Raw genomic sequence first — 9249 nt, forward strand, 5'->3', positions numbered from 1 at the left:
GATTCCGAGCCTCAAATCTCGAACTTCGGACTTCCGGTTCTTTCTAGCAATCCTCCCGAAGCGGAAGTGAGCCCTTCCTTGGTAGAAAAGTGTGGGTACGTGGGGCTGTAATATTGTTATGACAAGAGTACCCCACCCTGCTCGAATAAGCACAAAAATCATCATGAGCGCTCCGAGGAGAAATGCCATTAGTTTTTCCAGCAATCTGACGCTAACATGGAACTTTTTAAATTTGAAAACAGATCCAGTCCCTTCTTAAAATGTTGATACTGGATTGCGGTAAATGGGCGACATTGCGACGTATTTGCAACTTTTAAAAGATTGCATACTATCAAAAAGAAAACATTTTCACGTGAAACTGAATTCTCAAAATGTATGTGGACTTTCCTGTTGTTGAGGAAGCAACCGTGCTTTCTCTATATAAATAACGTACAGATAGATTTGGAGGCAGTTGCAGAGTTAGTAGATATTTAACATGGTTTCATATGTAGATTTACAGTACTTAGATAATTAACCAGTTACTCTATTTTTATTGTATGTTGCTGATTCATTATCTGATATATTTAAACAAAATTTTGTACTTTAACATTTTATCCTACTTTCAACAACAGAGGAACTAGGATGCAGAAGCTGGCCTTGACTCTTGGTGACTACTTTGGGCATGGCCAAGTTGTGATATAGGTAACTACTGAAGTGGTTGCCACTGCTGACACTACTGGCTTTTAATTGAATTTTTAAAGTCATGATGCGCTTAAAGATTTATTTCCACTTGCTCAAGTAAGTCTCAGTATTTACTGTTTTAACATACAACTTAGGCCCTTATCCACAGATGCACCTTCCAATTTGCACGCATATCTGTAATATACAACAGGCATCCAGCATTTTCACACCCTTTACATCCATGATGCATTCTTGCATATGTGCTTTTAAGAGTCACTAGCTCTGGGATCATCAGTTGATCATATTATGTTTTAATGTTTTTCAAGATTTTCACCGTGATGTTGTTTTATTAAAACCTTACAGAACTTGAAAGTACTGTACAGTAATAATAAAACTCATTTGGCAAAACAATCCATGAGGCAAAAGAAAATTGGAGGAAAAATTATCTGTTCCTGTGACTGCTGAATTTCTGCTGGCAGGGAAGATAGAAATGGGACTTTGCTTCTTTGTCATGGGTCTTTTTAAAGAAATGGGATCTGGAACCTGCAGATAAAGAGCTTCTTGTACTTGCCTTTTAAACACTGTAAGTCTAAAGACTGCAAGGCTGTACCATTAGAATTATTGCATGTTGTTAATGATCAGAATCCTGACTTTTTAAAACTGAATGTGAGAGATTAAAACTATTTCCTTTGGAAATATGAAGTACAAATAAAAATTATAATACAAAGGAGAACATAAGCCTAAACTTTCCAAAAAAGTTTAAGATTTTTTAAAGTTTAAGGTTTAAAAAAAAACGATACAGAGTTTATATCTGGCAGCATTATAATATAAACTAAAATCAGGTTAAAATGGCAGTATGAGAAGCTGAGCCTCCCAATAGCTCCTTCTGGCCAACTAGGGTCAATTTAAATCTAAGCCTTGTTTCTCATCTCAGTCATTGCGAGAAGAATCTAGAATCTAGAAATATCAGAAGATGAAGATAGCTTTCCCTCTTTTGTATACCCCCCTTTTGTGTGTGTGTACGTAAGTGAGCAAGATGGTGTTTTCTTGGGTTTACTCTTTTTCATCTTCTGGGATTTGTTTTTTTTTATTTAGGTTCATTATATTACGTGGTACTTCAAAAATAAGATCCCGTTTTTGCTTTCTTTAGTATTGATTTTTCCTTGCTCTTATTTAGAGCCTTTTTTCTTATTCATCAGAAATACATTTTTAAAAATGTATTTATTCTGGTTGAATGACATGTTTTCCCAGCTCTTCCTCACTGTCTTGCTGCTTGTGTTCCATCCAAAACAATGTTTCTTTTTGGATCCAGCTGGAGAAAGTTTAAGCATTCAAATGTCAGATGACCTGGCTAGTCACATTCCGTGCAACTGCCCTGGTGTTATCTTTATTTCCACCTCACAACACCATGAACCTGGTACAACCTGCCAGCTCTATCTTCTTGTTGCCTTCTTCCAGAATCTTTTGACTTGTTAGACTAATCTGTGATTTTCTGGTAGATGCTCACACAATTTTTAACCAAGTCTAACCCTACTTAGAAACTGGACAAACTTTGCATATAATTTTTTCAAGTTCAGAACTGAATAGAAATTCTGTATGCAAGATACATGGAAAATGATTGCATATACATTGACTATTGTTTATATACAGGTGAAACTCGAAAAATTAGAATATCGTGCAAATGTTCATTTATGTCAGTATGGCAACTCAAAAGGTGAAACCAATATATGAGATAGACACATTACATGCAAAGCAAGATATGTCAAGCCTTACTTTGGTATAATTGTGATGATTATGGCGTACAGCTTATGAAAACCCCAAATTCACAATCTCAGAAAATTAGAATAGTGTGAAAAGGTTCAATATTCTAGGCTCAAAATGTCCCACTCTAATCAGCTAATGAATCCATAACACCTGCAAAGGGTTCCTGAGCCTTTAAATGATCTCTCAGGCTGGTTCAGTAGGAATCACAAGCATGGGAAAGACTGCTGACCTGACAGTTGTGCAGAAAACCATCATTGACACCCTCCATAAGGAGGGAAAGCCCCAAAAGGTAATTGCAAAAAGAGTTGGATGTTCCCAAAGTGCTGTCTCAAAGCACATCAATAGAAGGTTAAGTGGAAGGGAAAAGTGTGGTAGAAAAAGGTGCACAAGCAGCAGGGATGACCACAGCCTGGAGAGGATTGTCAAGAAAAGGACATTCAAAAGTGTTGGGGACTTTCACAAGGAGTGGACTGAGGCTGGAGTTAGTGCATCAAGAGCCACCACACACAGACGGATCCTGGACATGGGCTTCAAATGTCGTACTCCTCTTGTCAAGCTGCTCCTGAACAACAAACAACATCAGAAGCGTCTTACCTGGGCTACAGAAAAAAAGAACTGGTCTGTTCCCCCTGGCCTCTTTTCTGATGAGAGCAACTTTTGCATCTCATTTGGGAACCAAGGACCCAGAGTCTGGAGGAAGAATGGAGAGGCACACAATGCACGATGCTTGAAGTCCAGTGTGAAGTTTCCACAGTCTGTGTTGATTTGGGGAGCCATGTCATCTGCTGGTGTTTGTCCACTGTGTTTCATTAAGTCCAGGGTCAATGCAGCCGTCTACCAGGAGATTTTGGTGCACTTCATGCTTCCTTCTGCAGATGAGCTTTATGGGGATGCTGACTTCATCTTCCAGCAGGATTTGGCACCTGCCCACACTGCCAAAAGTACCAAAACCTGGTTCAATGATCATGGGATTACTGTGCTTGATTGGCCAGCAAACTCGCCTGACCTGAACCCCATAGAGAATCTATGGGGCATTGCCAAGAGAAAGATGAGGGACATGAGACCGAACAATGCAGCGGAGCTGAAGGCCGCTATTGAAGCATCCTGGTCTTCCATAACACCTCAGCAGTGCCACAGGCTGATAGCATCCATGCCACGCCGCATTGTGGCAGTCATTGCTGCAAAAGGGGCCCAAATCAAGTACTGAGTACATATGCATGCTTATACTTTGCAGAGGTCCGATATTGTTCTATTTACAATCCTTGTGTTATTGATGTCACGTAATATTCTAATTTTCTGAGATTGTGAATTTGGGGTTTTCATAAGCTGTACATCATAATCATCACAATTATACCAAAGTAAGGCTTGGCATATCTCGCTTTGCATGTAATGCGTCTATCTCATATATTGGTTTCACCTTTTGAGTTGCCATACTGACATAAATGAACATTTGCACGATATTCTAATTTTTCGAGTTTCACCTGTAAATCCAGGATAGCGCACAGCTGATTTACTGTATGTTTTAACAGCAACAGTTTAAGTTATTGTCATAATCAAAGAATAATAAATAAGATGCCAGGTTCAAGGAAATTTTCTATTAGAAAACATTAGTTTTATTGATTTGGAGAGAGACTCAAAGAAGTTTCAAGTAGACTGGCAAATTAGGGATGAGTGGGTAGAGTCTGTAGCCTAAAAGAAAGATCAGGTTAGCTTACTAAGTTTCTCTGCTACTATACAATAAAGGAAAGATAACAGATTTCCTTTTTAAAAATAAATGTTTTGAAATAAGCCCCCCAAACAGATCTTTATTGTACAGAGCCTTTCCTAAAGGTTCAAGTATGATACTTGAGAACAAAAGTCTCATATTATCAGTGAAGCAAAAAATCTATATTGCAGCAGTGCATTTATTATGTCAGCTCAAGCTTCACAAAATAGGTTGCTTTTTAGTTTCCAAAAGCCTTCAACAATGATGGTTAAATATTCCATAAAATAAAAATGTGGAAGAAAATATTGCAGGGGGCATCCAGATGATCAGAGGTTTTTATCAGAATGAGAAAAGGAGTATTGTGCCATCATAATGCAAGCTCTGGCCCTTTCATATGTTCACACATTGTCATGATGCATGTTCAAAAGGGCCAGAGCTTGTATTATGATGGCACGTTGCTTTTTGTCATTTGAACCCACTGTGGGTTCCTTTGAATATTTTTATCTTCACCGCAATTGTGAAAATTGTGAAAATTTAAATTATCAGTTAAATAGGTGGTTAGGTTGCCTTATCTGCTCCAAAGCTTACTGAGCAAATCATAGAGCTCAATTAACCCTGAAATTATCAAGTTGCATACAGAATAGCCAAGGGCAAAAAGTTCCATACAAATGGATAAAATTGCCTTTTCCTAGATGCTGTGATTGAAATTAATAGGGCAGGCTTATAAATATGGGAAATAGATACATAAATAAAATGGTGGGGGAGCCTAGTGCCATGTTTTCAAGTAGATTTTTCTCTAATGACACTGTTTCCAGTCACATGGCAGATAAAGAGGATCTTAACTGGTTCACATTCTTCATATTTATAGTTGTAGAAACTTCTCAACTTCAATGCTGGGCCTAAATCTTTCAAAGCAAAAGCTTGTATATATATCACAAAGTGGTACCAATCAGCACCAGAAGAATTTCAGCATATTAAGGATTCTCTGTGACAATCTGACATATAGCATGATCCACCTGTATGTATCTCCACAAAATTTGACTTTTTGTATACAGGTCTTCATCTTTACTTGTCCCTGAAATTGGCTTAGAGAAATTATATTTACAGTTTTGTCATTTTACCTTCAACAAATCTAGCCTGTGTTATTAAATGAACATCCTTAACTCTATCATTTGCTTCATCTATCAGAACAACAAATGGTTTCTTGGTTTTTTAAATTAAGCAAGGATGTTTGTGAGTTTTTGAAGAGACTGGTGCTGAACACATTGCTTCACTGCTTACTGTGAATCAAGATAGCTATTTCAGAGAAACGTTTTGACCCAAGTTTTCAGATGGAGAAATTAACCTTATTAGTATTTAACTAAGAAAAGGCATAGTGCACATATTTTTACTGATTACAACATGTAGTTAGTATATTTAAATGGAATTTTGGTAAACTGAATATTCTATCTCACTGTATGTAGAGATTGTGGCCTATAAATAATGGTTTATGACATACCATGTCATACAAACCCAAATATTTTTCTTAAATCATGGCTTAGTATAATTTGTGAGTGCATTTTTTTCATTTTGAATTCTCCATCACAAGAAAGCATTTATAAATTTTGCTCATAATTTTATATAATATCCTTTTATGGGATTCTGTCTTTAAAAATAGCATAGTGTTAGTGTTAAATAGATGTAATTTTGACTGAGTATATTGTAAGAGAATATCCTGGGGTAAGCAGACAGAAAGATTGCCAATGTAGGGTTTCAAAATAGGAAAATAATCACACACAAAAATATCTATGGAATTTATTGCCAAAGTCTGTTTTACAAAGTTCAGATGATACCTGGTAGACATTATAGATCCTCCCAATAAAAATAACAATTCTATTTATTCAAGTACTTGATGTTGAGAACTATGTGAACTATTTGTTGGATTGCTGTGTTTTCTGAGCTTCCTTTTCTTCTTGCAACTATTTCATTACCAGCCTAGGTAACATAAGTGCATCTGATTACATTACTTAGACTGGAAAAAAAAAAAGTCTGCAAGAAGAAAAGCAAGCTCAAAGAAAAACAAGAACCCAACAATTCAACGCTGAGGTATATTTATTCTCCACTACTGGAACTCTATTTTGCCTAGCTCATGAGTTTTCCTAAGTATCCTTGTCAAATATACTATGCTCAATAGACACACCTGTGCACCGTTAACTGCAGCAACAGGGCTGTGCAAAACATTTGAAAGAAGTAAAAGATGGTATGCATTCACATACATTTTCATTTAGACACCACTGAAGCTAAGTCGTTGCATACAGGCACATTTATGCAGGCTGCAGGAGATAGCATTTGAAGCAGCTGTGCAAATTCTCCAAAGGACATGGCTTTTTTAATCTTTCGTGCTTCACTTGCACTAGAATGTGGTTGTGCAGCACTTTGCATTTGATCTCCAAAAAGTGCTTCAGAGTTTATGTCTGCAACATCTTAAAACAGTTTTTTCCCCCCAGGACTGATCTTTTTGGAGACTAAATACAGTGGTACCTCGGGTTATGAACGCCTCTACTAACGAACATTTCGGGTTATGACCAGCTTCGGCAGGAAAAATTTACCTCGGGTTACAAACTCGCCTCGACTTACGAACCGGATCCGCGGCCATTTTCCCTGCTGCCACGTGGTCGCGGCTTCCTGTGGGTGAGGTCACGGTAGCAAGGAGACGTTCGGTGAGGCTTGTGGTGTGTTTTGTGGTGTTTTGCGAAGGTTTTTGGTGTGTGTGTTAGCATGGCTCCAAAGAAAATGCAGAGCAGGCTTGGCAGGAGTAAGGCTCTGAAGAGAAAATTGCCTCGGGTTGCGACCAAACTCGGGCAGAGGGTGGAACGGATTAACCGGATTTACATTGAACCCTATGGGGAAATTTGCCTCGGGTTGCGACCAAATTCGGAGGGCGGAATGGATTAACCGGATTTACATTGAACCTTATGGGAAACTTTACCTCGACTTGAGACCAACTCGAGTTGCAACCAGAGTCACGGAACGGATTAAGTTCGTATCCCGAGGTACCACTGTATGTACAGGTAGACCTTGCTACTAATTGCCTCGTGCAGCAACTGTTCAAAGTTACAACAGTGCTGAAAAAATGAGTTTGCAACCAAGACACAAATTTATGACCTTTGTGGTATCCCTCAGTCATGTGTTCACCATTACAATCAGTTAGTACACATCCTGTACCTGACCTGTTTTTTTCTTTTTTTCCCCTTGCAGAGCAGAGAGATTAGAGAGGAAGAGATTACAAGAGAGTAAGCAGGTACACAATGGGGAATGTGTGTTTCCCACTGTGTGCCTGCTTACTCTCTTGTAATCACTTCCTCTCCAATCAATGTAAATGTAGAAACATTAATTCCCTTCTTGCTAATTATCCCAGCGCTGGGGTGAGCATTCCAAAGGGCAGGGAAGTGGGTAAAAAGGAAAGCTGAAGTAAAATCATAAGCACAGTCATGGTCACATGATTTTCCACTTAGCAACTGCGTCACTTAGTGACCGAGGTGCCAGTCCCAATTGCAGTCACTAAATGAGCACCACCTGTACTGCTGCACAGTCCTAGTGCTTTGCAAAGCATGCCCTTCACATGCTTTGCCTTGCCCATTCTTTACTACACATTGGTGCAGCATATACTGAAGCTAGGTACATCTTATGTATAAGTCACTATAACCGATTGGTGGTCTGCACCCTGTTGCATTCTCTACAGACCGAAGTTGCACAAAGTGTGGATGTATGATTTGCTACCAATTTTAGTGGAAAACAAAAAAGTGTAAACTACATCTAATATGCCTTAATATTTCTAAAAACAAATTCGAACCTCCAGTATCCCAAAATCTCCATCTAACCCATTCCTAACTATTTGAAGCCTTTATTTTATGAAATTCCACTTTATATTACTTAGCCTTCTATAGAACAGAATGAAACAAAAAGCAACTGTCAAGGCAAAATGGCCTATGAAATAGGAGGTCAGCGTGGAACAGCATAAAATTGCTACCTGGCTTAAGTTAGTTGGATCAGATGAGTACAGTAGTAGTATAGAATTATATAATATAGTCAGTTATTGGTGCTACTGATTTCATATAGTCAGCCCTTAAAACATTATGAAAATAATTACTTGGTCCTAAAACAATTTCATATACTTGGTCCTCAAGTTATTTTTAGGAGCTCTGTTGGCTCAAGAGCAGGACAGATTTTCTCTTAAATAAACACATAAGACCCAGGGATAATTTGCATCATTCTGCACAGCTAGAAGAGTCTGTAAACTGATTCAACAGAACTAGACTTTAGTTCTGATTTTAACAATTCAAAATTGTTTTTATAGGGAAATGTACATAAGGCCTATTTCTTACAGCCTGCAGTTGGATACATACATAGATCTAATGTTTAAATTTAGTTTGGGATTAACATTAAACATAATGGCCAACTTTGCTAGTATGCTACAAACGTATTTCAGTTTAAGCTTCAGTGCACTGCTGGCAGTTTCTAAAATTTTAGTTGGACATATTTGTTTTCTAGTTATATAGAACACAGGTGCCATCACACAAACCCATCAAGTTGTTTTTCAATTCAAATAATCAGTAAACCACAGCAGATTGTCTAAAATGTCACAAATGAGTGAAACAAAGTACACCTGTAAAATTATACATGGGATGTACTGCATTTATTTTTCTAAAAAAAAATTAATGTTAAGTTAGGAATTTGACCGTGTGGCAGCTACATCTGAAAGATCTGCAGCAACATTTGTTAGAAGAGGTAGCAGCTGCGCTGTTAAATCTGAAAAGCACAAGTCTATTCAGGCTGTAAACATTTCTAGGAGCAGGAGTTTTAAATAACTGAAGGACAGCAGAAAAGGTTCTGAAGTGGGAAAGTTAGTTATCTGAACTTAAAACAGCAACATTTAGTACATTTACTAAGCAGCATGTAATTCAAGCTATAAAGAATAGAATATATTAGAAAAAGTATTAAAATGCAAGGTATACAGAATCACTCTTCTGTTGATATCTACAATGAGTTTTCTCCATGTTCTACATTTTAATACTCTTTTACAATTAAGTCATAAAGGTATTTAAGTAGTCAATTTAGTGGAAAACCCCACTTCAACATAT

Source organism: Python bivittatus, unplaced genomic scaffold (genome assembly GCF_059951505.1).
Source record: "Python bivittatus isolate LINGU-HERP-01145 unplaced genomic scaffold, Pbiv_v1 ctg000480_np1212, whole genome shotgun sequence".
Lineage (NCBI taxonomy): Eukaryota > Metazoa > Chordata > Lepidosauria > Squamata > Pythonidae > Python > Python bivittatus.